Below are 27,368 nucleotides of genomic sequence, written 5' to 3'. Positions count from 1 at the left end.
TTACATGCAATACGCAACAGAGAATCAACTCAACCTTAAATACTAAGAGTTTTGTCACCAATTTAACATGAAATTGTCTTAATCCTCAGTATGACCTTTCGGGTTACGTAGTAACCTAATCTTGCGACAACGAAAGGAAAATTTGAACAGAGGGCGTCAGTCAGGACAAGGCGTCCATTCTCTAGAGTAGATGTGTGGGCTGGGGAGGGGCGTCGAATGGTCTCCGAAAATCAAATGAACGGAAATATCACGTTTTCATCCTGTGGGGTTCGGCTGCCTCTTTCAGCCTGCCCGGATTTGTCTTTTCCTCTTCTGTACAAGAAGATTCTTTCCGGAGATCGAGTGGAGGTAAAGGTAAATATCCTCTTCAGATAGGGGCAAAATGATTGAAGTGTTGTGTGTTCCTGGGTGATCGGGTCCCTGGAGCAAAGCAAGGCAAGAGACAGGACTAGAGATTATTGGGTCAGCAAAGACTGCTCTGAGGTTCTAGCAGCATCAAGATCCGAGTTAACGTGTTGTACATCCTTTTACTTTACTTTTCTTTTCTTTTGTTTTTTAATTTATTTTGAGAGAGAGCGGGAGGACGCGCGAGAGCAGGGGAGAGGGAGAATCCCAAGCAGGCTCCGTGCTGTCAGCGGGGGGGGGGGGGGGGGGGGGGGGGGGGGGGGGGAGCCCCGAGCCCCACGCGCACCGAACCCCCTCTCCGCCCCCTCCCCGCCCCCAACCGTGAGATCATGACCAAGGCTCGTTCTCTTAAGGGACTGAGCACCCAGGTGGCCCACGTTTTTGATTGTTAGTTATTTCAGGAAGTTTCCTTTCTTAGGGTGTATTACTCCTCAGAACAAACAAATGGTTCTCTTCCCTAACCCCAGGAAAATTATCAAAACCAAGAAATGAACATTGATACAATCTTACTACTCTACAGACGTTATTCCCTCTTCCATCAATTGTCCCAATAATGTCCTTTATAGCAAAGGAAAATTCAAAATCATGTGTTGCATTCAGTTGTCATGTCTCTTTATCTGAAATAGTTCCCAGGTAGTTCTTTGCATTTCATTATGCAGGCCTTTTTGAAGACTACAGGCCAGTCATTTTGGAGACTGTCCTTCAGTTTTTGAGTTGTCCTGGCTTCCCTCGCAAGTACATTCAGGAATGCATTTTTGACACGAAGGCTACGTAAATGATACCGTGTCTGTTATGGGTGGGTTTGTGTCCCTCCAAAAAAATATGTTGAAGTCCTAAGTCCTGGTACCTAGGACTGTGACCTTCTTTGGAAATCTGATCTTTGCAGATACAGTCGAGTGAAGGTGAGGTCACTAGAGCGGGCCCTGATCCAATGTGACCGTTTTCCTTACGCGAGGAAGACGGCAATGTGAAGAGACTCGCTGACAGAACACCATGCGATGGCAGAAGCAGAGTGTAGTGATGTAGCCACAAGCGAGCCAAGGATTGGCTTGTCACCACCGGAAGCTGGGGAGTAACGAGGGACGATTCCACTCAGAGCCTCAGAGAGAGTATGGCCCTGCTGGCACCTTGCTTTTGGACCTCTAGCTTCCAGAACTGTGAGAGAATACACTTCTGTTTTTTTTAAGCCACCCAGTTGGTGGTATTTTATTATGACAGACCTAGCAAATGTATACAGGCCTCCTCTGGGCACCACGTTTGGAGGCACGTGAAGGCAGTTTGTTCTATTACTGGTGGGGTTAACATCGACTACTTAGTTAAGGAGGTGTATCGGTTACCCGTCTCTGTGTAACAAATTGCCGTAAAACTTAGTGATTGGAAATAATGACCGTTTCACTTGCTCACAATTCTGTGGATCAGCGATTCTGGCTGGGTTCCACTGGGCAGTTCTGCCGGTCTCAAGTGGGATCGCTGGAGCCGCAGCGGCCAGCCTGCAGGTCACCTGGGGCCTAGTCGGTCTAGGGGACTTCGGCAGACACGGTTCACGTTCACTCCGGCGATTTCATCCTCCAACGGGCTAACCCAGGCTTCTTCTCATGGTGGCCTCAGGACAGGCAAGTGAGAGCCAGTCTTAATGAGCAAGTGATTTTCAACCTTCTGCTCGCATCCCATTTACTAATGTCCCATTAGCCAAAGCAAGTCACATAGCGAAGGCCAAAGTCAGTAGGCTGGGGTGTTGCAGAAGCACCTGGGTACTGGAGCCAGCACTGCAACTGTCGGCCACTGGAGGTGTTCATCAAGTTTTCCCTTTGTAATTATTAAGTGATTTGTATGGAGATAATTTGAGGATATGTGAATATCCTGTTTAACACAACAGTTTTTAGCATCCACTGGTGGCTCTTGCGTTATGATTGCCAAATGTCCATTTTCTAATTCCATCATTCATTCTTCAGTTATCAGCTGGCATCGTAAGGTAGGACTTTCCCTCCTTCCCTATGTGCTAACGATACGAACTCATGGTTGTTATTTTGTTCAGTTGTTTGTAACCCAAAACTGTTTTGAAATTTATTTTGATGTTCTAATGTTCTCAGATCGGGCCTATAAAAACCCCTTCAGGGTGCCTACTGTGTCCTTTGGACATGTCCATAACATATTTGGAGCATTTCCGTGTCTTCTGGCACAAGATGTTCCAGGGCCATTATGTATCTGTCTTGGCTCGTGAAAATTATCTATTTCTCCAAAGAGGCCTGGTTCTTTTTAGTGGGGAGTGGTTTTAGAAAACAAGATCAAGGGGCGCCTGCGTGGCGCAGTCCGTTGGGCGGCCGACTTTGGCTCAGGTCGTGATCTCACGGGTTCGGTTGGTGAGTTCGGCCCGCTTTGGATCCTAGGCCCCCTCTCTCTGCCCCTCCCCCGCTCACGCATTGTCTCAAAAACAAATAAACGTTAAACAAATAAACGTTAAGAGAAGGAGGAGGAGGAGGAGGAGGAGGAGGAGGAGGAGACAGAAAGAAAAGAAAAAAAGAAAAAAGAAAAAGAAAGGAAGCAAGATCAAGGCGGTAGTTATGTCTAATGCTACTGTCTTTGCCTCTAGGCCCCTTCAGTGGATAGAGGTAGAGAATACGTGTATTTCCTAACACCTATCTACAGATGTAGATTAAAAGCAATGAGCCCAGGGACAGCTAGGTGGGTGGTTCAGTTGGTTAAGCATCCGTCTCTAGATTTTGGCTCAGGTCATAACCTTGGGGTCATGATATTGAGCCCTGCCTCCGGCTCCCTGCTAGGTGTGGAACCTGCTTAAGATTCTCTCTGCCTCTGTCTCTGCCCCTCTCCCCCCTCTCAAAATAAATTAATAAACTTAAAGAAAATTCTCTCTCCCTCTCTCTATGCCCTCTCCCCCACTCGCTCCTTCTCTCCCTTAAAAAAAAAAAAAAATTAAAAAAATAAATAATGAGCCCACACCAGTACCTTAAATTCCAACTCTCAATTTTATGCAAGTGGGTCCTCCTTGCCCTCCACCATTCCATATTTGTTTGTTTGCTTGCTTTAATTTTTTTTTTTTTTTAATTTTTTTTAACGTTTATTTATTTTTGAGACAGAGAGAGACAGAGCATGAACAGGGGAGGGGCAGAGAGAGAGGGAGACACAGAATCAGAAGCAGGCTCCAGGCTCTGAGCCATCAGCCCAGAGCCCGACGCGGGGCTCGAACTCACGGACCGTGAGATCGTGACCTGAGCTGAAGTTGGACGCTTAACCGACTGAGCCACCCAGGCGCCCCTTGCTTTAATTTTTTTAACATTTATTTATTTTTGAGAGAGAGAGAGAGACCGATCACAAGCAGGGGAGGGACAGAGAGAGAGAGAGAGAGGGAGACACAGAATAAACAGGCTCCAGGCTCCGAGCTGTCAGCACAGAGCCTGATGAGGGGCTCGAACTCACAAACCGTGAGATCATGACCTGAGCTGAAGTTGAACGCTTAACCAACTAACCGACTAAGCCACCCAGGCACCCCGTGTTTTTGTTTTTGTTTTTAATGTTTATTTATTTAAATGTTTATTTTTGTGAGAGAGAGAGAGAGAGAGAGAGCGCGCGCGAGCGCGCGCATGAGCAGGGGAGGGGCAGAGAAAAAGGGAGACACAGAATCAATTCAAAGCAGGCTCCAGGCTCCGAGCTGTCAGCGCAGAGCCCGATGTGGGGTTTGAACCCATGAACTGCGAGATTGTGACCTGAGCGAAAGTCAGGCGCTTAACCGACTAAGCCACCCAGGCGCCCCAAATGTTTATTTATTTTTGAGAGCAAGAGAGACAGAGCATGAGCAGGGGCAGAGAGAGAGAGACAGACAGACAGACAGAATCTGAAGCAGGCTCCAGGCTCTGAGCCATCAGCACAGAGCCCGACGGAGGGCCCAAACTCATGAACTGTGAGATCATGACCTGAGCTGAAATCAAGAGTCGGATGCTCAACAGACTGAGCCACCCAGGCGGACCATCATTCTATATTTGTTTGTATCTCCTTTCTCCAACAGTAAGAACCTTGACTCCCAACATCCATTTAGTCATTAGCTCAATCCTACAATATACACAACGTTGTTACAGAACTGTTACGACCATACAGCTATGAAATACAAACCTACTATGGGACAGTTCAGTATGTGTTTGCAGTTCTTGTCTTTGGACTTGAAGATGTTTATAGTCGATGTACTGCGCCCAAAAGTCATTTCAGTTGGTTATTTTTTTTTCTTCCAGTGTGGCTACATTATTCATCTCAGATCGCTAGGTTCAGTTATGCTTATGTTCAACGTTAGGGATGTTCCCCCTGTGATTTAAAAATATATGTAAAATATTAATAGCATTCCAAAAGTCAAAATTACAGAGAAAGGTGTACTCAGGTGTACTCAGAAAAGCATCACTCTCTCCTTCCACTCCCCTCCTCCCCCCCCCCCCCCCGCCCCGCCCCAGGCAATTTCATCATTTATCTATTTAGAGAGTGCTAGTCTGGGAGAAGGGGAGAGGGGCAGAGGGGGAGAGAGAGAATCTTAAGCAAGCTCCACACTCAGTGCCCAGCCCACGACCCTGGGATCCTGACCTGACCTGACCTGAAGTCAAGAGTCAGACACCCAGGTGTCCCTAGTCTTCTGTTTCTTTTGGCAAGACTGTATAATTTTCTTGTTTTCACACTTTTCCTACACAAACGGTAGCATACTACATATATTTGGGGGCTTTTTTCTCCCCCCCCCCCCCCCCCCACTTAACACAGTCGATGTGTCATACCTAAAGCGAACCCACAAGTCAAGCAACCCTGTCCTAACCTCCGGGAGGCCACAAGGTCAGCCAAAGAAAAAAGTAAACAAACTAGAAAACCCAAACGAGGGCTCACCAGCCTTTGCAAAGACTGTGATTTTCTCAGTGGGGAAAATGTTAGGAAAAAAACGGTGACAAAATCAAACCCCTCAATCCAACTGCAAACTGCAAACTGCAAACTGCAAACTGCTGTGCAGTGCCTGGCTGGCTCAGTTGGTAGACCATGGGGCTCTGAGTGAAGAGTTCTAGCCCCACATGGGTGTACAGATTGATGAGGGAAACAAAGGCAAGAGAAACGTAGCTTAAACTAGATCTCCTTACAGCTTGCAGCCCACTGATGGAGAGCTGAAACATGCAGAGCGTGACCTTCCTCAAGGAGCTCACGGCTGCCGTAGTGCCTTAATGTTTATATTTCGTTAAAAACTAAAAGCAACCTTACCGTGACAGCAGCTAGCCCCTCAGGGTCCTGAAAGCCTTGCTTCAAAATTCCTTGGAAACTTACTTTATCTCTATCCCCCCTCCCTCCACAAATTTAAAAATATATCATCAAGTCACTCCTCACAAGCCCAGTGCAGCTCTTTCTGCCTGCCCACCGGGTGCTGTGCTGGTGCTACGTATAATACCAACACCTTTTTGCACTGAAACGTCTGGAGAAACCTTTCTTAGCCATCTGCTCATGAATCCACGTCATAATTAAAAAACAAATAAATAAAATAAATAAGAGAACTACAAACTAATGTTCATTTTAACTGGAAGAATCACAGCCAGGCTCCCCCGGTTCTTCTACTTTCGTCCCCCAAGGGTGTGAAGTTCCTCCGCCCACTCGGGCGACAGGGCGTGGCGTATGTAGATGAGCATGCGCGCATTGGCTGCCGGTCCCGGACCGCCTGGGCGCGCACGTCCCGCGTGGGGGCTAGGCAAAGGCGCCCGGAGTTGTTTTGCGGACGGGAGAGGTTGGAGCTGAGGGGGGGCTGCGGGCATCCGGGGCGCGGAAGCCGCGTGAGGCAAGTGACCGTGTGTAAGAAGCGTGGCGAGCGCGAGGGTGTGGGTCGAGGCGGGTCGGGCAACTCATACTTACCTGGCAGGGGAGATACCATGATCACGAAGGTGGTTTTCCCAGGGCGAGGCTTATCCATTGCACTTCGGATGTGCTGACCCCTGCGATTTCCCCAAATGTGGGAAACTCGACTGCATAATTTGTGGTAGTGGGGGACTGCGTTCGCGCTTTCCCCTGGTTATCTGCGTTGACAAAAAACAGCGGTAGCTTTTCTTCCTCGCGTTGGGCGCAGGAGAGAATTTTTGGGCGTTCAGTTCGCTGCAGCTGGCGTTTATGGCGCCCACACAGCAGTGCCGGCAGTGTTTTGGGCTTGTTTTTCTTTTTTTTTTTTTCTTTACCTCCTTTCTCGCGTTACTTGTTTTCTTAAAGCGCTTTTGGTTTGGAGAATGGCAGGCGCTCTTAACGCGTGCTCTTGGGCCGACAGTTTCAGCAACGCCTGATCCCGTGGGGGGCTGGCTGATTACGAGCGCGGAACGCAGCAACGTTTTACATAGACCTTACTTTCACAGAATCCGCCGAACTAGAAGCAGCCACTTATGTAGTACAGGATTCCCAGTCGATTCCAGAGACGGTATTAGCTTTGTCTTTTTTCTGAAAAACTTGTGGTGTTTGGTTTTCGAGATAGCGAGCGTGAGCGGGAAAGGAGCAGAGAGAGAAAGAGGGAGCCCCAGAATCTGAAGCAGGCTCCAGGCTCTGAACTGTCAGCACAGAGCCAGATCCGTGCCTCGAACTCACCAACCGTGAGTTCAAGACCTGAGCCCAACCCCACGCTTAGCGGACTGAGCCACCCAAGACCCCTGCATTTTAGTTTTCTACCTATACCCCCTGAGAGGTAAGTTCCACGAGGCCAGAGATTCTTGTCTATTTTGTTGATTGCTCCATTCATACTTGGCTACAACAGTGCATGGCAGCATAATAGGCTTCTAGTATCTACTTCATTAATTGACTTATAGATCGCGGGGTTAGGAAAAAAAAAAAAACAAAACGTTTCTGGGGCGCCTGGGTGGCTCAGTCCAGTGGGTGGCTCAGTCCAGTCAAGCATCCTGACTCTTGATTTCGGCTCAGGTCACGATCTCACAGTTTGTGAGGATCCACCCACCAGTCTACCCCATCGGCCTCCAACCTAGCCTGGTTCAGCCCCTTCTCACTTTAGAAGAATGGGATCATTTTACAAACCATCAGAAAAAGGTAAGTCAGGGGTATGCACCTTAGTTTTTCTCCCATGCCTTCCTCTTCTGTTCTTCCATCATGCTTCACTCTGGTTCAAGGTGTAGGGGAGACCGAACTTTACTTTTACCCTGTTAGGGTCTCCAGCAGGGCCTGAGAATTAAATTGGACGCAAAACAGAATATCAGAAGGAAAGCATACAGATTTTTTCCATGTACGTGGGAGACCCCATAGTAACATGAAAACCCAAAGAAGTGGCTAGGTGGGTCTCCAAGGAGCCCTGGTTCCTTTTTTTTTTTTTTTTCTCCATTTTGTGTATCTGGAGGCCAAGATCCGGTGGTGCTTAGCGTTCACGGATACTGATGTGTGATTGCATTTAGGCCCTGCACCTGTTTTACTCCACGGATTATGATCGATTATTTTTTATTTTATTTTATTTAAAAAAATTTTTTTTTAACGTTTATTTATTTTTGAGGCAGAGAGAGACAGAGCATGAACAGGGGGAGGGGCAGAGAGAGAGGGAGACACAGAATCTGAAACAGGCTCCAGGCTCTGAGCTGTCAGCACAGAGCCTGACATGGGGCTTGAGCTCACGGACCGTGAGATCATAACCTGAGCCGAAGTCAGCCACCCAGGCGCCCCTATGATCGATTATTATCATGATCTCGATTTGGCCAGTGGGAGCCCTTTCAGAATGGCTCTTGTGTGCTTGACATGTCCACATCAGTGGCACATTGCTTTACTTTTTGGCACAGCTCCATGTTTCAGGGCATGATGAGGCCGATTGATACCCAGCCATGTCGGCCAGTCTGGTGGCCTGGCTCCTTTGACCCTCCTGTGCGCACCGACCTGGATTCCTTTGAGGGAGGTGGTTACTTCCTGAAACAGGTCAAGGTGCTTTGGACTTCCTGGAGAGGCACTGGAGTCAAAGGCGGGGGAGAAGAGAACACCAGTGCCGGGGTTGGACTCCTTGCCCTGGCTCCATGTATTTTAACATCCCCTCGGGTGTGTGCCCACCCACCCACCCAGTGAAAGTCCCACAGAGGCGCAACAGGTCACATCTACGTGGCCTTCCCTTGACTGTGTCGCCACTGCCTGACTGGGTGGCAGGCACTGCTGTGCCTGCAAGGATGTGGGGCCGTACCTTGGAAGCACCCGGCTACTCCCCATGACACCCCGGGCAGGAAGCGTCGGCCATGCTAGGGCCCACTCTTGCATTTGCTGGATGCCAAAACCCACCTCCCCCCTCCACCCCTCACCCTGCTATTCCCCCAAAGCGCCAAAGCTAGGTCCCCAGGGATTCCACACCTCCACATCTCATCAGGGGGGGCAGGCACATCCAGTGAAGGTGGTTGAGGTTTTATCTTTGGTGCCTGTCTGCTGGTCTCTGCCTGTAGATGGTGACATTAGAGGCTGGGGTCTCTCTGTGGCTTCCCGAAGGTCAACTGTTGGACTTCAAAGGCAGGGCCTCCTGAACCCGTGGAGGCAGTGGGACAGTAGGACTGAGACTGGGCTGGGGAGCGAACCAAGAGGAAGGGCGGGGGGCCGGGGGAAACACAGTCTCCAGTTTGGGAGGCAGAACTTTAAAACCCAAAAGGCGCTTGTGGTCTCAGAGGTCAGGGATGGCAGTAGCCGGGTCCCTGAGGCCTCAGAGAGCCACACTCCGGTGCGGTTCCGCTGCCAGCCCCCTCTGTGATGCTCTCCAACTGTACTTTGAGTCTCTGGAGTTTCCTTCCCACAGGAGGGAAGAGAACAAGGACCTTTCCCTGGCGTTCTTCTCTGCACCCACCCGCAGCCCCAACAAGCTGGCTCTGTCCCCAGGATGAAGCCCGTTTTCTCCTGGGTGGGTGCTCTCTGACAGGCCCTCAGTGTCTCCCTCTTCAGGCCCTGCCAATTTAGCCTTAAGGGCCCAGCGCTAAGTCAGCCAGCTGGTCAGAACCCACAGGCCAGCTGCCTGTGTAAGTAAGGACGTGAATTTGTGCGCCCGACCGACCGACTGTGACGACAGCTGCCCCCGTCTCACTCCACCCCTACTCCCACTCTTCTGCGCCCCGATGACTCTTAAGTCTGCGTTTTGCCGCCACACTCCACCCCACCCCACCCCCACCCCCGCTCGCCCCCGCCCCTTTCTGCATACAGGTGGAGACCCCAGCGGTCCGGTCGGTCCGTGGCCGGAAAGCGGGTAAGATAGAAATATTTCATCCATCTCCCTCTCCCTCCGTCCGATGTAGCGGGAGAATCGGTACGGGTGGATTTACCACCCGTGCACAGAGTGTGAGTAATCACTGCCCTCTCAGCGGGAGCGCCCCCAGCCCCGCCATCCGTGGCTACAAGAACAGGTGCGAAGGCACGGGAAAACGGAAGTGTACCCGGACCACCGCCCTGTCCTCAGACTGACAAGAAACCTGAAGGGGCCGCTGAAGTTCTCGTCACGACTGGCAAGGCCCATGAGGGGGGCCCTGCTGCATTTCGTTTCTGCCAGTGTCAGCTTCGATGCAAGCGCACAATTGGCGATGGCTTGGAAAACCTCAGAGTGACAGTTCTGTCCCACAAGTAGATTAAGCTGGTCGGGGAAGAGGGTTTTCTGTCTCCGTAGAGCTGTATATTTATAGACCCTATGAGAAACAGGGAAGGAGGAGACAGAGAGACTGCAACTGGGAGCGACCGACGCAGCGACCGTCCTCGGAGGCAAGGCAGGAGATCGAGGAGGGGGAGTTTTCATGAAGGACGCCATGGTTGTTCCCGACCCGTGTGACGACCTGTACGCTTGTCAGCCTCGAGGGCTTGCCGAGGGCAGAACCTCTTTGCCCACGCGTTTGTCTGGAGCGGGAGCAGTGGGCGAATAAAAGTGGGGAAGGGCGCGGGACGGCGTGGGGCTGAGACAAGGCAGGAGCGGCGGGGACGTGGAGCGTCCACGGGCACGTGCAGGTAAACTGCGGGAAGAAGGCGCAGGTGTGTTCCCTGGCGGCAGCACACGAGCAGACGTAGGCAGGTGTTCCGTAAAGGTTTTACTTACTGACTTTGGCCTGTGGGAGAGGGGCTGCCGCGAGGCTGCAGGTGCCCGGGCGGGGCAGAGTTGGGGCGGGGCGCTGGGGGGGCGGTGCCCCCCGCCCCGTGGCGCAAAAGCGTCAGGCACTTCCTTCGAGCCGGAATCGAACCAGCGACCTAAGGATGCCCACACGTATCCAGCCTACAGTCCTCCGCTCTACCAGCTGAGCTATCGAAGGGTGCACGCTGACAGGCCCGGGTCATTGCTTCTTCTTGAAATGACGGAGGCCACCACACTGGCAAGCCGGAGGTCCGGCATGCCTTGGCGTGGTTGGAAGGCCCTTTAGAAAAGAGCAGGGCCGACGCCGCCCCAGCGCCCCTTTCCGGGCAGAGGGAGCATATCCCCTGCGTTTGGCGGCTGCCCGGCCGGTGGCCCCAGCCTCCCGGGTCGCGATTGTCAAGATGCCTGGGCCGGGGCTCTCGCCTGTTGCATTTCCCCTCCCGGCGCTCCTTTCTACAGGTGGGGACTACAAGCGGTCCGTGGCGGCAGTGGCGAGGAGGGGCGTCGGTGAAGCTCGCCTGTTGGTTGTGCGGGGGTGGCCTCGCGGAGGAGCGGAGGAGAACCCACTGGGATGGGCACTAGGTAGGCGGCTGCGAACCGCCTAACCACCTGCTGGTTTTTAAATGCCTTTAGTTCAAAATAATCCTTAGGCCAAAATGACATTTTTTTGGTGTGGCAGATTATGCCACCATACGAAGGCAATATCGTCTTGCCTGGATTATGCAAGCCTCCTGAACTAACTGACTGATTTCCCTGCTTTTGTCCTTAACAGCCTGATTTCTTATTTTTTATTAACAACGATAATAATAATTATAATGGTAATTATTATTTTGGGTGCCAAGCGGAGTGGGAGGCGGAGGACTCAGATCAAGGCACTCCTCTGCTCAAAACCTCCCAGCTTGGGGTTGCCTGGCTGGCTCAGTCAGTAGAGCATTTGACTCTTGATCTTGAGGTTGTGAGTTCGGGGCCCCGCATTGGATGCTGTGTGTGTGTGTGTGTGTGTGTGTGTGTGTGTGTGTGTGTGTTCCTTCTTCTTAAGATTTTATTTTTAAGTAACCTCTACACCCATCTTGGGTCTCCAACTCACGACCCCAAGATCAAGAGTCGCATGCCGCACCCACTGAACCAGCCGGGACCCCGATGTAGACCTTACTTCAAACACTAAACAAAACAAAAACTTTTGGTTCACTCACATTTAGAGTGTTACAATGATCTGCGCAGAGCGGAGTGGTCTCCGGAGATGCCTGATGGTCTGTTCTGAGGAGCAGCCGGCAGCATGATGGACCCAGCCAGGGACCACTTACACCTGAGACGGACTACAGAAAAACACTCCCAGAGATGGAAGTCCAAGTCAAGAGCGTCACCTGTACCCAAGGAGACGGCGGCAGCAGCAGCAAGTACCTGTGGTCGATTTCCAGGCGGAACTGAGACAGGCATTCTCAGCCGAGATGCCAAGAGGTGGTTAAAGTGGTATTGGAACATCTAGGTAGCTGATTTCCAAGTGAAGTAAAAATATTATCCATGGGGAGCGGGGGTGGTGATGGTGTGGGACCTCTTACAATGATCTACAAGACCCTCATGATCTTATCTCCAACCTAGTCACCTCTCTGACTTAATTTTGTACAACTCTTCAGTTTTGCGCTGGACGCAGGGCCTCCTTGCTATTCTCCACACACAGTCCTACCTGGGCCTTTGCGCTAGCCGACCTTTGTGCCGGGGATGCTTCCTGGACCCCTGCCCCCTCCGTGATTGACTCCCTCACCTCCTTCAAGTCTTTGCTTGAAGCATAGCACCTTCTCGTGTAACCTCTTCTGAGCACCCACTAACAGCTAACACACTAATTAATTTACCTATTGTGTCCATTGTTGATTTTCTCCCACTCCCTCTGCCCCTTCTACAAAACATGAACGCCAAGAGGCCTTTTTGTTACCAGTTCCTCAAAGTGTCTGGCACAACAACAAACAGTTGTTGAATGGGCAAACAATGTCATCAAAGAGAACAGAATATAAAAGGAGGGTCCAGGAGCCAGGGTTCAGCCAGGGGGAAGTGCCGGGTTATCTTGCTTCATCACCAGAGACTTTCTTAGGCTGAGAGCTGCAGAACTCTGAACACATAAGGGCCCACCCAGACTGTTTCCTGCACTGAGACTTGACCAGACTCTAGCATAGCTTCTAGCAGCACAAGGTTCTGTCCCTAAGTTTGACTCCCAGCCTGAGGAAGTTAAACACCTGACACAGGCCCCCAGCCTGTGTTGTAAATAGGGCATTTATTGAAAAGGGCTTGCGATTGCGAATGTGGATCTCTTACAACTCTGAAGGGTCCCTCCCATCTCAAGGACTTTGAAATGTGATCGGGGAAGGAAGTAGGGCCTATCTCCCGGTCTGTGGGAGGAGAGCATCCTCAGTTCAGTAACTGCCAGCTAGCAAACACAACCGCCTAACAGCAGTTACACCGAACTACCCTTTGTAACCTTTCACTTCTCTGACTGGGCTGAGCCCGCTTCCTCTCATTCTTCCGGGAAAACGCCCAAATCACCTCCGCACAAATCGGATTGGAGCTCAGCTCTTTCCCCTACTGTCAGTAGTCACTGAATGACATCTTTTTTCACCACTTTACTTACTGTCTGCTGCGTTTACCTTTGACGGAGTCCAAGTCAGAAAGGACCAGAGGGCACTTGGTGGGGCCACCCTGTGTGCGTGGTGGGGTGGTACGAGGGGGAAAGGGCTGAAGGGCACCTGACCCTGGCCGCCCGGGGTCTCGGGCGACACGACTGGCTGCGGTTGAAGGGCACTGTTTAGCGTTTTACTTAGTTTTTCGTTCTTCAACACTTAGAATCCTGGTTTTTCTTCTAGCGTTACTAGGTCAGGCTACTGCATATTACTGAAGCCCTTTTATTCAGAAAGTCGCCATGGCTAAACATCGCCACGACTTCTTACTAGGGCAGCTGAGCACTTAACGTCAAGCGGCAGAAAGACCTTTCCTGAGTTTTCGATTGTATTTGAAAATGAGTTTCGAACAAGCGAGGACAAAAATGGGCCGAAAGTTTCTTTTTGTTGAAAGGCAGGTTGACACCACATCCGAGCCCTGACCCGCCACCACTCCCGCTGGGCGCCGGGCGACCCCCGCCTTCTCGGGTCTCGCTGCTAGGTCCCGGACCCCTCGCCTCCTGCCCACCTGCGCCCGCTCCACCCACCCCCCAGGCATCGGCGGGTCTGCCCGGCCACTAGCACATCCGTTGTCCCAGAGCCGGAGACCGGATGCGGGGGACGTCATGGCAAGGCGTGGCGTATGTAGATGAGCATGCGCGCATTGGCTGCCGGTCCCGGACCGCCTGGGCGCGCACGTCCCGCGTGGGGGCTAGGCAGAGGCGCCCGCCGTTGTTTTGCCGACGAGCGAGGTTGAGGCGGGGGGCGTGCAGAGAGCGCGGGGTGCGGAGGCCGCGTGGGGGAAGTGACCGTGTGTGTGAAGCGCGGCGAGCGCGAGGGTGCGGGTCGAGGAGGGGCAAGCAACTCATACTTACCTGGCAGGGGAGATACCATGATCACGAAGGTGGTTTTCCCAGGGCGAGGCTTATCCATTGCACTCCGGATGTGCTGACCCCTGCGATTTCCCCAAATGTGGGAAACTCGACTGCATAATTTGTGGTAGTGGGGGACTGCGTTCGCGCTTTCCCCTGGCTTTGTGCGTTTCCAAGAACAGACCGCCCGTGTGCTCGCCGGTTCTCGAGTATTTTCTCTTTTCGGGGTTGGCGCCTAGGACCACCTGAGACGTCAGCGGCTACGGCGCTCGTAGTCCCGCTGTAGTGTGCGTGCGTTGGGGCGGTGGGTTGCTGTTGGTGCCGTCGGGCTTCTGTCCTCAACTGCATTGAGGGTCACGAGGGTTTTAGCGCCGGACAGCGCGTAGGGCCGTTTCGACGCTTGCTCTAGTTGTTAAGGCAGGGTTAGTTTCTCATTACGTTGCGGGTGTCACGCGCCAGAAGCTTGGCTTTCTTTTGAAGGGTTAATGCCCACCGTTAACAGGGCCAAGCCTTGCGGTAGTAAGTAACTATGCTAGAAAGCTCCAGCTGGCCCGGTCAGGAACTCTCAACTGCCTTCTTTGCACCTGCTTGGGGGTGTGATTTTACCATGACTATTTCTGGAGCTGGAAGTAGTTGCATTGGCTGATGGAGGTGAAAGAAACACTCACCAGTGGAGTTTACTTACTTCTACGGTTTTGTATAGTTTTAAGAAAGATTCCTTCCGGTCCCCATCAGTCAATCCGGTTAAAACATTTTTGTGTCAAATTTAGGGCTGGGGTAGCTCTCTGGATACATACTGTATTAGTTTTACTTTGGTATTACTAGCCAAAGAAAGATTACTAACGGAGATGGCCCGGCCTTAGCTCTGCCAATAATCACCAATAATTGAATTGTTGTTGGACCTCTAGAGGTTAACTGTACGAATCATTTATACCTTGTCAGTTGCGTTCAGTACCAAAGTCAGTTATTTCTAGAAAGCTTCAGTGTCACGTCCTTGCGAAAACCATAGTCCAGTTCTGAACCTGAAGTGCTGCTGGCTTCACTTGGAAAGCGTGAATCCAACTGGTTTTTTCTTTCACTTTTCTTTTCTTTCACTTTGATAGCTACATAAGTGACCCCAGTGAGCCTTTTCAGAAAGGGTAGCAAGCTGCTTGCCACAGCGTAGAGGCACACCGGGGCAGGCACTCCCCCAGGGCACTGGCATCCGGAACTGAGAAATATGCTATTGGTTTAGAGTCTAATCCCCAAATTGGAGTTAAGCCTCCACTAGGAGCAACCTTTAGTTTCATGACAAAGTAAGTGGAAAAGGTTTTCAAAATTTGGGAACAGTTGAGGGGATGACTCTTAATAGCTGGTTTCATTTCTTCACAATACTTTTTCTAGGAACCAAACCATCCACAGGATCTCGGGAATTACCGTGCAATGTTTTGTCACTGGTTTCGCCTGTTCTGTAAAAGCTGAAACCTACTACTGTCTACGATACCCTACCTAGTCCACCAAATTTAAATTTTCTTTTTTTGGTAGCAGACTGGTTTACTGCAAAATTTTGAGACTTTGAGATTGTAACACGTTGCAGCCCTCTCCAGCTGATAACACGTCCTAAATATTTTACTTCAGTTTCACAATATTGCAACGTGTCTAGTGAGGAGGCCTTATGTCCCTTTGAGGGAAGGGATTGTAACAAAGCCAAAGTGTCCATTCCAAGAACGTTACTGCCCTTTAGTTTGGGAGGCTACCAGCAAATCATCTACATATTGAATAATTAATTATAGATCCCGCTAGTGGGACTGTAAATGTCCTGATTTCCTTCAGAAATCTTTTCCATAAATATGGGATCCCATAAATAAAAGCAAAAAGAATTTAGACTTGTCCACTAGAGGGACAGAAAAACAAGCAGAACATAGATCAGCTACAGAAATAAGCTTTGCAGATGACAGTGCTTAACGTCAAGATCATTGCAGAGTTAGAAGCTATAGGAGTTAATGGTGATGGCGTAACAAATTTATTTTTCTAAGATCTTATACAAATCTATATATTGGTCAAGCATTTCATCTCATAGATAAATGTCTCCTAGACTCTTTATAGACAGTGCTCTTTTAAAATGATTAAAATATCTCATTTTTCTAATTCTTTTATCACTGGTTTTATTCCTTCGAATTGAGTTCTTAACAAAGGGTATTGTTTTACACCTGAGTATGGCTTATCTTTTTGTTAAGTTATTTTTATTGGTTCTATGTCTCTAAATCAGTACCATTATTCCCTAAGGCCCAACTCCATACATCTGTTTCTTTCGGCTCTGTCTTCTTCAAGTGCAGTGAGAGACTGTCACTCTCTGCCATACACCCCTTTTCTTTCAGAAGGCACATACTTAGCAAATAACTAGGGACCTTTTCCTCCAGGGAGCTTCACCAGTATTCCATCTATAATACAGAGTATGCTAGCCTTTACTTTGCACAGCAAGTCTTCCCCAACATGCTGACAGGAGAATCAGGACAAAGTGAAAACATTATGTTCCTCAGTCAGAGGACCTAGCTGTATAGGAACTGCAGAGGAAAAGGAACAAGCAGAAAGGTGACCTGAAAAACCAACAACCTATATTGTTCTCTCACCAGCTGGAACAGAAGACATTTCCAGGAAATTGCAGAATAAGCAGCAACAGTATCTAGCAGGAAAAGTAAGGCTATATTAGGCCAAGGAAAGTCTTTGACACACAAAGTTGGTTCACCAGTTCCCACCTCTGAGATTCTCTTAATCACCCAAATTTGAACCATTTACTGGTCCTTCCTTCCTTCCTTCCTTCCTTCCTTCCTTCCTTCCTTCCTCCTTCCCTTCCTCCCTCCCTCCCTCCCTTCCTTCCTTCCTTCTCAAAGTTAGCTAACATATCGTGCAATAATGGCTTGAGGATTAGAATTTAGTGATTCATCACTTACATATAACACCCAGTGCACATCCCAACAAGTGCCCTCCTTAATGCCCATCACCCATTTAGCCCACCACCACCCCCAACACCCTCCAGCAACCTTCAGTTTGTTCTCTGTACTTAAGAGTGTCTCCTGGTTTGCCTCTCTGTTTTTATCTTATTTTTCCTTCCCTTCCCCTATGTTCATCTATTTTGTTTCTTAACATTCCACATGAGTGAAATCATATGATGTTTATCTTCCTCTGACTTATTTTGCTTAGCATAATACAGTCTAGTTCCATCCACGTTGTTGCAAATGGCAAGAGTTCATTCTCTTTGACCGCCAAGTAATATTCCACTGTGTGTGTGTGTGTGTGTGTGTGTGTGTGTGTGTGTGTGTGGTGTGTGGTGTGTGTGCGCGCGCATGCGCACGCCACATTTATTAAAATTTTTATTTATTTTTAAATTTACATCCAAATTAGCATATAGTGCAACAATGATTTCAGGAGTAGATTCCTTAGTGCCCCTTACCCATTTAGCCCATCCCCCCTCCCACACCCCCCGTAACCCTCCGTTTGTTCTCCATATTTGAGTCTCTTATGTTTTGTCCCCCTCCCTGTTTTTATATTATTTTTGTTTCCCTTCCCTTATGTTCATCTGTCTTGTCTCTTAAAGTCCTCATATGAGTGAAGTCATATGGTTTTTGGCTTTCTCTGACTAATTTCACTTAGCATAAATACCCTCCAGTTCCATCCACGTAGTTGCAAATGGCAAGATTTCATTCTTTTTGATTGCTGAGTAACACTCCATTGTGTGTGTGTGTGTGTGTGTGTGTGTGTGTGTGTGTGTGTGTGTGTATACCACATCTTCTCCATCCATTCATCCATCGATGGACATTTTGGCTCTTTCCATACTTTGGCTATTGTTGATAGTGCTGCTGTCAACATTGGGGTGCTTGTGTCCCTTCAAAACGGCACACCTGTATCCCTTGGATAAATACCTAGTAGTGCAATTGCTGGGTCATAGGGTAGTTCTATTTTTAGCTTTTTGAGGAACCTCCATACTGTTTTCCACAGTGGCTGCACCCAATGGTGAGTGATTTGAGCATCTTTTGTCTGTTAGCCACCTGGATGTTTTCTTTCGGTAAAGTGTTCATGTCTTGTGCCCATTTCTTCACTGGATTACTTTTTTTTTTGGGGGGGGGGTGTTGAGTGTGATAAGTTCTTTATAGATTTTGGATACTAAAACGTGTATCTGATATGTCATCTGCGAATATCCTCTCCCATTCAATTTGTTGCCTCTTAGTTTTTCTGTTTCCTTCACTGTGCAGAAGCTTTCTATCTTGCTGAGGTCCCAATAACTCATTTTTGCTTTTTGTTTCCCTTGCCTCCAGAGACATGTAAGAAGTTGCTGTGGCCAAGGTCTAAGAGAGTGTTACCTGTTTTCTCCTCTAGGATTTTCATGCTTTCCTGTCTCTCATGTTTAGGTCTCTCATCCATTTTGAGGTGTTTTTTTTTTTTTTGCAAAGAGAGGGAGAGGAAGAGAGGGAGAGAGGGAGAGAAGGAGAGAACGAGAGAGGGAGAGAGGGAGAGGGAGAGAGAGAGAGAGAGAATATCCCAAGCGGACTCCACACTGTCAGTCTGTGTGGAGCCCGATGTGGGGCTCAACTCACAAACCGTGAGGTCATGATCCGAGCTAAAATCCAGAGTCCAAACTTAACCAACTGAGCCTCCCAGGTGCCCTTTTTTTGAGTTTGTTTTTTGTGTATGGTGTAAGTGGTCCAGGTTCATTCTTCTGCATGTCGCTGTCCAGTTTTCCCAATGCCATTTGCGAAAGAGATTGTCTTTTTTCCATTGGATATTCTTTCCTACTTTGTGGAAGATTAGTTTCTCATACGTGTGTGGGTCCATTTCTGGGTTCTCTATTCTGTTCCATTGATCTGTGTGTCTGTTTTTGTGCTAGTATCATACTGTCTTGAAGACTACAGTTTTGTAATACAGCTTGAAGTCCATACTAATTATTTCTTGGTGGAGGGTTCTGTCCTGATTCCTTTGTTCCTGAAACCTCTTCGTTCTCTGTGGTCTCTTTCTACAATCCCTCTTCCTATGTCTTGGCTTGTTCCACTAATGACATACATATAGCTTTCCCTTCTTCTTTTGCTCCCTTCATAGGTTTTCCACAGTAGGGACTATACCCTTTAGTGAATAGTTCTGAGCAGCTAACAACAGCAGTTTTAAATTCCTTCATTTCTTTCTCCTCCTTTAAATCTCCTCTCTTTACAAGTGAATACATGAACTTAAAAAAAAAAAAACACCTCAAAATGGATGAGAGACCTAAACATGAGAGACAGGAAAGCATGAAAATCCTAGAGGAGAAAACAGGTAACACTCTCTTAGACCTTGGCCACAGCAACTTCTTACATGTCTCTGGAGGCAAGGGAAACAAAAAGCAAAAATGAGTTATTGGGACCTCAGCAAGATAGAAAGCTTCTGCACAGTGAAGGAAACAGAAAAACTAAGAGGCAACAAATTGAATGGGAGAGGATATTCGCAGATGACATATCAGATACACGTTTTAGTATCCAAAATCTATAAAGAACTTATCACACTCAACACCCCCCCCCCAAAAAAAAAAGTAATCCAGTGAAGAAATGGGCACAAGACATGAACACTTTACCGAAAGAAAACATCCAGGTGGCTAACAGACAAAAGATGCTCAAATCACTCACCATTGGGTGCAGCCACTGTGGAAAACAGTATGGAGGTTCCTCAAAAAGCTAAAAATAGAACTACCCTATGACCCAGCAATTGCACTACTAGGTATTTATCCAAGGGATACAGGTGTGCCGTTTTGAAGGGACACAAGCACCCCAATGTTGACAGCAGCACTATCAACAATAGCCAAAGTATGGAAAGAGCCAAAATGTCCATCGATGGATGAATGGATGGAGAAGATGTGGTATACACACACACACACACACACACACACACACACACACACACACAATGGAGTGTTACTCAGCAATCAAAAAGAATGAAATCTTGCCATTTGCAACTACGTGGATGGAACTGGAGGGTATTTATGCTAAGTGAAATTAGTCAGAGAAAGCCAAAAACCATATGACTTCACTCATATGAGGACTTTAAGAGACAAGACAGATGAACATAAGGGAAGGGAAACAAAAATAATATAAAAACAGGGAGGGGGACAAAACATAAGAGACTCAAATATGGAGAACAAACGGAGGGTTACGGGGGGTGTGGGAGGGGGGATGGGCTAAATGGGTAAGGGGCACTAAGGAATCTACTCCTGAAATCATTGTTGCACTATATGCTAATTTGGATGTAAATTTAAAAATAAATAAAAATTTTAATAAATGTGGCGTGCGCATGCGCGCGCACACACACCACACACCACACACACACACACACACACACACACACACACACACACACAGTGGAATATTACTTGGCGGTCAAAGAGAATGAACTCTTGCCATTTGCAACAACGTGGATGGAACTAGACTGTATTATGCTAAGCAAAATAAGTCAGAGGAAGATAAACATCATATGATTTCACTCATGTGGAATGTTAAGAAACAAAATAGATGAACATAGGGGAAGGGAAGGAAAAATAAGATAAAAACAGAGAGGCAAACCAGGAGACACTCTTAAGTACAGAGAACAAACTGAAGGTTGCTGGAGGGTGTTGGGGGTGGTGGTGGGCTAAATGGGTGATGGGCATTAAGGAGGGCACTTGTTGGGATGTGCACTGGGTGTTATATGTAAGTGATGAATCACTAAATTCTAATCCTCAAGCCATTATTGCACGATATGTTAGCTAACTTTGAGAAGGAAGGAAGGAAGGGAGGGAGGGAGGGAGGAAGGGAAGGAGGAAGGAAGGAAGGAAGGAAGGAAGGAAGGAAGGAAGGAAGGACCAGTAAATGGTTCAAATTTGGGTGATTAAGAGAATCTCAGAGGTGGGAACTGGTGAACCAACTTTGTGTGTCAAAGACTTTCCTTGGCCTAATATAGCCTTACTTTTCCTGCTAGATACTGTTGCTGCTTATTCTGCAATTTCCTGGAAATGTCTTCTGTTCCAGCTGGTGAGAGAACAATATAGGTTGTTGGTTTTTCAGGTCACCTTTCTGCTTGTTCCTTTTCCTCTGCAGTTCCTATACAGCTAGGTCCTCTGACTGAGGAACATAATGTTTTCACTTTGTCCTGATTCTCCTGTCAGCATGTTGGGGAAGACTTGCTGTGCAAAGTAAAGGCTAGCATACTCTGTATTATAGATGGAATACTGGTGAAGCTCCCTGGAGGAAAAGGTCCCTAGTTATTTGCTAAGTATGTGCCTTCTGAAAGAAAAGGGGTGTATGGCAGAGAGTGACAGTCTCTCACTGCACTTGAAGAAGACAGAGCCGAAAGAAACAGATGTATGGAGTTGGGCCTTAGGGAATAATGGTACTGATTTAGAGACATAGAACCAATAAAAATAACTTAACAAAAAGATAAGCCATACTCAGGTGTAAAACAATACCCTTTGTTAAGAACTCAATTCGAAGGAATAAAACCAGTGATAAAAGAATTAGAAAAATGAGATATTTTAATCATTTTAAAAGAGCACTGTCTATAAAGAGTCTAGGAGACATTTATCTATGAGATGAAATGCTTGACCAATATATAGATTTGTATAAGATCTTAGAAAAATAAATTTGTTACGCCATCACCATTAACTCCTATAGCTTCTAACTCTGCAATGATCTTGACGTTAAGCACTGTCATCTGCAAAGCTTATTTCTGTAGCTGATCTATGTTCTGCTTGTTTTTCTGTCCCTCTAGTGGACAAGTCTAAATTCTTTTTGCTTTTATTTATGGGATCCCATATTTATGGAAAAGATTTCTGAAGGAAATCAGGACATTTACAGTCCCACTAGCGGGATCTATAATTAATTATTCAATATGTAGATGATTTGCTGGTAGCCTCCCAAACTAAAGGGCAGTAACGTTCTTGGAATGGACACTTTGGCTTTGTTACAATCCCTTCCCTCAAAGGGACATAAGGCCTCCTCACTAGACACGTTGCAATATTGTGAAACTGAAGTAAAATATTTAGGACGTGTTATCAGCTGGAGAGGGCTGCAACGTGTTACAATCTCAAAGTCTCAAAATTTTGCAGTAAACCAGTCTGCTACCAAAAAAAGAAAATTTAAATTTGGTGGACTAGGTAGGGTATCGTAGACAGTAGTAGGTTTCAGCTTTTACAGAACAGGCGAAACCAGTGACAAAACATTGCACGGTAATTCCCGAGATCCTGTGGATGGTTTGGTTCCTAGAAAAAGTATTGTGAAGAAATGAAACCAGCTATTAAGAGTCATCCCCTCAACTGTTCCCAAATTTTGAAAACCTTTTCCACTTACTTTGTCATGAAACTAAAGGTTGCTCCTAGTGGAGGCTTAACTCCAATTTGGGGATTAGACTCTAAACCAATAGCATATTTCTCAGTTCCGGATGCCAGTGCCCTGGGGGAGTGCCTGCCCCGGTGTGCCTCTACGCTGTGGCAAGCAGCTTGCTACCCTTTCTGAAAAGGCTCACTGGGGTCACTTATGTAGCTATCAAAGTGAAAGAAAAGAAAAGTGAAAGAAAAAACCAGTTGGATTCACGCTTTCCAAGTGAAGCCAGCAGCACTTCAGGTTCAGAACTGGACTATGGTTTTCGCAAGGACGTGACACTGAAGCTTTCTAGAAATAACTGACTTTGGTACTGAACGCAACTGACAAGGTATAAATGATTCGTACAGTTAACCTCTAGAGGTCCAACAACAATTCAATTATTGGTGATTATTGGCAGAGCTAAGGCCGGGCCATCTCCGTTAGTAATCTTTCTTTGGCTAGTAATACCAAAGTAAAACTAATACAGTATGTATCCAGAGAGCTACCCCAGCCCTAAATTTGACACAAAAATGTTTTAACCGGATTGACTGATGGGGACCGGAAGGAATCTTTCTTAAAACTATACAAAACCGTAGAAGTAAGTAAACTCCACTGGTGAGTGTTTCTTTCACCTCCATCAGCCAATGCAACTACTTCCAGCTCCAGAAATAGTCATGGTAAAATCACACCCCCAAGCAGGTGCAAAGAAGGCAGTTGAGAGTTCCTGACCGGGCCAGCTGGAGCTTTCTAGCATAGTTACTTACTACCGCAAGGCTTGGCCCTGTTAACGGTGGGCATTAACCCTTCAAAAGAAAGCCAAGCTTCTGGCGCGTGACACCCGCAACGTAATGAGAAACTAACCCTGCCTTAACAACTAGAGCAAGCGTCGAAACGGCCCTACGCGCTGTCCGGCGCTAAAACCCTCGTGACCCTCAATGCAGTTGAGGACAGAAGCCCGACGGCACCAACAGCAACCCACCGCCCCAACGCACGCACACTACAGCGGGACTACGAGCGCCGTAGCCGCTGACGTCTCAGGTGGTCCTAGGCGCCAACCCCGAAAAGAGAAAATACTCGAGAACCGGCGAGCACACGGGCGGTCTGTTCTTGGAAACGCACAAAGCCAGGGGAAAGCGCGAACGCAGTCCCCCACTACCACAAATTATGCAGTCGAGTTTCCCACATTTGGGGAAATCGCAGGGGTCAGCACATCCGGAGTGCAATGGATAAGCCTCGCCCTGGGAAAACCACCTTCGTGATCATGGTATCTCCCCTGCCAGGTAAGTATGAGTTGCTTGCCCCTCCTCGACCCGCACCCTCGCGCTCGCCGCGCTTCACACACACGGTCACTTCCCCCACGCGGCCTCCGCACCCCGCGCTCTCTGCACGCCCCCCGCCTCAACCTCGCTCGTCGGCAAAACAACGGCGGGCGCCTCTGCCTAGCCCCCACGCGGGACGTGCGCGCCCAGGCGGTCCGGGACCGGCAGCCAATGCGCGCATGCTCATCTACATACGCCACGCCTTGCCATGACGTCCCCCGCATCCGGTCTCCGGCTCTGGGACAACGGATGTGCTAGTGGCCGGGCAGACCCGCCGATGCCTGGGGGGTGGGTGGAGCGGGCGCAGGTGGGCAGGAGGCGAGGGGTCCGGGACCTAGCAGCGAGACCCGAGAAGGCGGGGGTCGCCCGGCGCCCAGCGGGAGTGGTGGCGGGTCAGGGCTCGGATGTGGTGTCAACCTGCCTTTCAACAAAAAGAAACTTTCGGCCCATTTTTGTCCTCGCTTGTTCGAAACTCATTTTCAAATACAATCGAAAACTCAGGAAAGGTCTTTCTGCCGCTTGACGTTAAGTGCTCAGCTGCCCTAGTAAGAAGTCGTGGCGATGTTTAGCCATGGCGACTTTCTGAATAAAAGGGCTTCAGTAATATGCAGTAGCCTGACCTAGTAACGCTAGAAGAAAAACCAGGATTCTAAGTGTTGAAGAACGAAAAACTAAGTAAAACGCTAAACAGTGCCCTTCAACCGCAGCCAGTCGTGTCGCCCGAGACCCCGGGCGGCCAGGGTCAGGTGCCCTTCAGCCCTTTCCCCCTCGTACCACCCCACCACGCACACAGGGTGGCCCCACCAAGTGCCCTCTGGTCCTTTCTGACTTGGACTCCGTCAAAGGTAAACGCAGCAGACAGTAAGTAAAGTGGTGAAAAAAGATGTCATTCAGTGACTACTGACAGTAGGGGAAAGAGCTGAGCTCCAATCCGATTTGTGCGGAGGTGATTTGGGCGTTTTCCCGGAAGAATGAGAGGAAGCGGGCTCAGCCCAGTCAGAGAAGTGAAAGGTTACAAAGGGTAGTTCGGTGTAACTGCTGTTAGGCGGTTGTGTTTGCTAGCTGGCAGTTACTGAACTGAGGATGCTCTCCTCCCACAGACCGGGAGATAGGCCCTACTTCCTTCCCCGATCACATTTCAAAGTCCTTGAGATGGGAGGGACCCTTCAGAGTTGTAAGAGATCCACATTCGCAATCGCAAGCCCTTTTCAATAAATGCCCTATTTACAACACAGGCTGGGGGCCTGTGTCAGGTGTTTAACTTCCTCAGGCTGGGAGTCAAACTTAGGGACAGAACCTTGTGCTGCTAGAAGCTATGCTAGAGTCTGGTCAAGTCTCAGTGCAGGAAACAGTCTGGGTGGGCCCTTATGTGTTCAGAGTTCTGCAGCTCTCAGCCTAAGAAAGTCTCTGGTGATGAAGCAAGATAACCCGGCACTTCCCCCTGGCTGAACCCTGGCTCCTGGACCCTCCTTTTATATTCTGTTCTCTTTGATGACATTGTTTGCCCATTCAACAACTGTTTGTTGTTGTGCCAGACACTTTGAGGAACTGGTAACAAAAAGGCCTCTTGGCGTTCATGTTTTGTAGAAGGGGCAGAGGGAGTGGGAGAAAATCAACAATGGACACAATAGGTAAATTAATTAGTGTGTTAGCTGTTAGTGGGTGCTCAGAAGAGGTTACACGAGAAGGTGCTATGCTTCAAGCAAAGACTTGAAGGAGGTGAGGGAGTCAATCACGGAGGGGGCAGGGGTCCAGGAAGCATCCCCGGCACAAAGGTCGGCTAGCGCAAAGGCCCAGGTAGGACTGTGTGTGGAGAATAGCAAGGAGGCCCTGCGTCCAGCGCAAAACTGAAGAGTTGTACAAAATTAAGTCAGAGAGGTGACTAGGTTGGAGATAAGATCATGAGGGTCTTGTAGATCATTGTAAGAGGTCCCACACCATCACCACCCCCGCTCCCCATGGATAATATTTTTACTTCACTTGGAAATCAGCTACCTAGATGTTCCAATACCACTTTAACCACCTCTTGGCATCTCGGCTGAGAATGCCTGTCTCAGTTCCGCCTGGAAATCGACCACAGGTACTTGCTGCTGCTGCCGCCGTCTCCTTGGGTACAGGTGACGCTCTTGACTTGGACTTCCATCTCTGGGAGTGTTTTTCTGTAGTCCGTCTCAGGTGTAAGTGGTCCCTGGCTGGGTCCATCATGCTGCCGGCTGCTCCTCAGAACAGACCATCAGGCATCTCCGGAGACCACTCCGCTCTGCGCAGATCATTGTAACACTCTAAATGTGAGTGAACCAAAAGTTTTTGTTTTGTTTAGTGTTTGAAGTAAGGTCTACATCGGGGTCCCGGCTGGTTCAGTGGGTGCGGCATGCGACTCTTGATCTTGGGGTCGTGAGTTGGAGACCCAAGATGGGTGTAGAGGTTACTTAAAAATAAAATCTTAAGAAGAAGGAACACACACACACACACACACACACACACACACACACACACACAGCATCCAATGCGGGGCCCCGAACTCACAACCTCAAGATCAAGAGTCAAATGCTCTACTGACTGAGCCAGCCAGGCAACCCCAAGCTGGGAGGTTTTGAGCAGAGGAGTGCCTTGATCTGAGTCCTCCGCCTCCCACTCCGCTTGGCACCCAAAATAATAATTACCATTATAATTATTATTATCGTTGTTAATAAAAAATAAGAAATCAGGCTGTTAAGGACAAAAGCAGGGAAATCAGTCAGTTAGTTCAGGAGGCTTGCATAATCCAGGCAAGACGATATTGCCTTCGTATGGTGGCATAATCTGCCACACCAAAAAAATGTCATTTTGGCCTAAGGATTATTTTGAACTAAAGGCATTTAAAAACCAGCAGGTGGTTAGGCGGTTCGCAGCCGCCTACCTAGTGCCCATCCCAGTGGGTTCTCCTCCGCTCCTCCGCGAGGCCACCCCCGCACAACCAACAGGCGAGCTTCACCGACGCCCCTCCTCGCCACTGCCGCCACGGACCGCTTGTAGTCCCCACCTGTAGAAAGGAGCGCCGGGAGGGGAAATGCAACAGGCGAGAGCCCCGGCCCAGGCATCTTGACAATCGCGACCCGGGAGGCTGGGGCCACCGGCCGGGCAGCCGCCAAACGCAGGGGATATGCTCCCTCTGCCCGGAAAGGGGCGCTGGGGCGGCGTCGGCCCTGCTCTTTTCTAAAGGGCCTTCCAACCACGCCAAGGCATGCCGGACCTCCGGCTTGCCAGTGTGGTGGCCTCCGTCATTTCAAGAAGAAGCAATGACCCGGGCCTGTCAGCGTGCACCCTTCGATAGCTCAGCTGGTAGAGCGGAGGACTGTAGGCTGGATACGTGTGGGCATCCTTAGGTCGCTGGTTCGATTCCGGCTCGAAGGAAGTGCCTGACGCTTTTGCGCCACGGGGCGGGGGGCACCGCCCCCCCAGCGCCCCGCCCCAACTCTGCCCCGCCCGGGCACCTGCAGCCTCGCGGCAGCCCCTCTCCCACAGGCCAAAGTCAGTAAGTAAAACCTTTACGGAACACCTGCCTACGTCTGCTCGTGTGCTGCCGCCAGGGAACACACCTGCGCCTTCTTCCCGCAGTTTACCTGCACGTGCCCGTGGACGCTCCACGTCCCCGCCGCTCCTGCCTTGTCTCAGCCCCACGCCGTCCCGCGCCCTTCCCCACTTTTATTCGCCCACTGCTCCCGCTCCAGACAAACGCGTGGGCAAAG

At 49.1% G+C, this 27,368-nt stretch overlaps 1 long non-coding RNA gene, 5 other non-coding genes and 2 pseudogenes across 8 annotated transcripts; 4 read left to right on the top strand and 4 right to left on the bottom strand.

The window, feature by feature from the left end:
• Positions 1–43: 43 nt before the first annotated feature.
• LOC145713022 (uncharacterized) lies at positions 44–9,491 on the bottom strand. 2 transcript variants are annotated; one of them, XR_014135943.1, is made up of 5 exons: positions 8,734–9,491; positions 8,275–8,344; positions 7,466–7,578; positions 4,531–4,716; positions 44–420 (listed from the first exon to the last, which is right to left on the bottom strand). It is a non-coding gene; the product is annotated as an uncharacterized LOC145713022 (long non-coding RNA). The 2 variants fall into 2 exon arrangements; XR_014135944.1 differs by lacking the exon at positions 8,275–8,344 and having other exon boundaries at positions 8,734–9,485.
• On the top strand, positions 6,272–6,435 carry LOC145713093 (U1 spliceosomal RNA). Its single transcript, XR_014136023.1, has one exon. It is a non-coding gene; the product is annotated as a U1 spliceosomal RNA (small nuclear RNA).
• On the top strand, positions 6,283–12,376 carry LOC145713021 (SNRPN upstream reading frame protein pseudogene; annotated as a pseudogene). The gene is made up of 3 exons (XR_014135942.1): positions 6,283–7,090; positions 7,324–7,446; positions 11,674–12,376. The product of XR_014135942.1 is annotated as an SNRPN upstream reading frame protein pseudogene (transcript).
• TRNAY-GUA (transfer RNA tyrosine (anticodon GUA)) lies at positions 10,563–10,652 on the bottom strand. Its single transcript is given in 2 exon segments — positions 10,563–10,598; positions 10,616–10,652. It is a non-coding gene; the product is annotated as a tRNA-Tyr (tRNA).
• A 1,610-nt stretch (positions 12,377–13,986) lies between the features above and the next one.
• LOC145713095 (U1 spliceosomal RNA) lies at positions 13,987–14,150 on the top strand. Its single transcript, XR_014136025.1, has one exon. It is a non-coding gene; the product is annotated as a U1 spliceosomal RNA (small nuclear RNA).
• A 9,295-nt stretch (positions 14,151–23,445) lies between these two features.
• On the bottom strand, positions 23,446–23,609 carry LOC145713094 (U1 spliceosomal RNA). Its single transcript, XR_014136024.1, has one exon. It is a non-coding gene; the product is annotated as a U1 spliceosomal RNA (small nuclear RNA).
• Positions 23,610–25,219: 1,610 nt separating this feature from the next.
• On the bottom strand, positions 25,220–27,249 carry LOC145713020 (SNRPN upstream reading frame protein pseudogene; annotated as a pseudogene).
• Positions 26,944–27,033, top strand: TRNAY-GUA (transfer RNA tyrosine (anticodon GUA)). The gene is given in 2 exon segments: positions 26,944–26,980; positions 26,998–27,033. It is a non-coding gene; the product is annotated as a tRNA-Tyr (tRNA).
• Positions 27,250–27,368: the final 119 nt, after the last annotated feature.

This window comes from Panthera onca, chromosome D4, assembly GCF_046562875.1.
Source record: "Panthera onca isolate mPanOnc1 chromosome D4, mPanOnc1 haplotype 2, whole genome shotgun sequence".
Taxonomy (NCBI): Eukaryota; Metazoa; Chordata; class Mammalia; order Carnivora; family Felidae; genus Panthera; species Panthera onca.
This window is presented reverse-complemented; position numbering and strand designations above follow the sequence as displayed.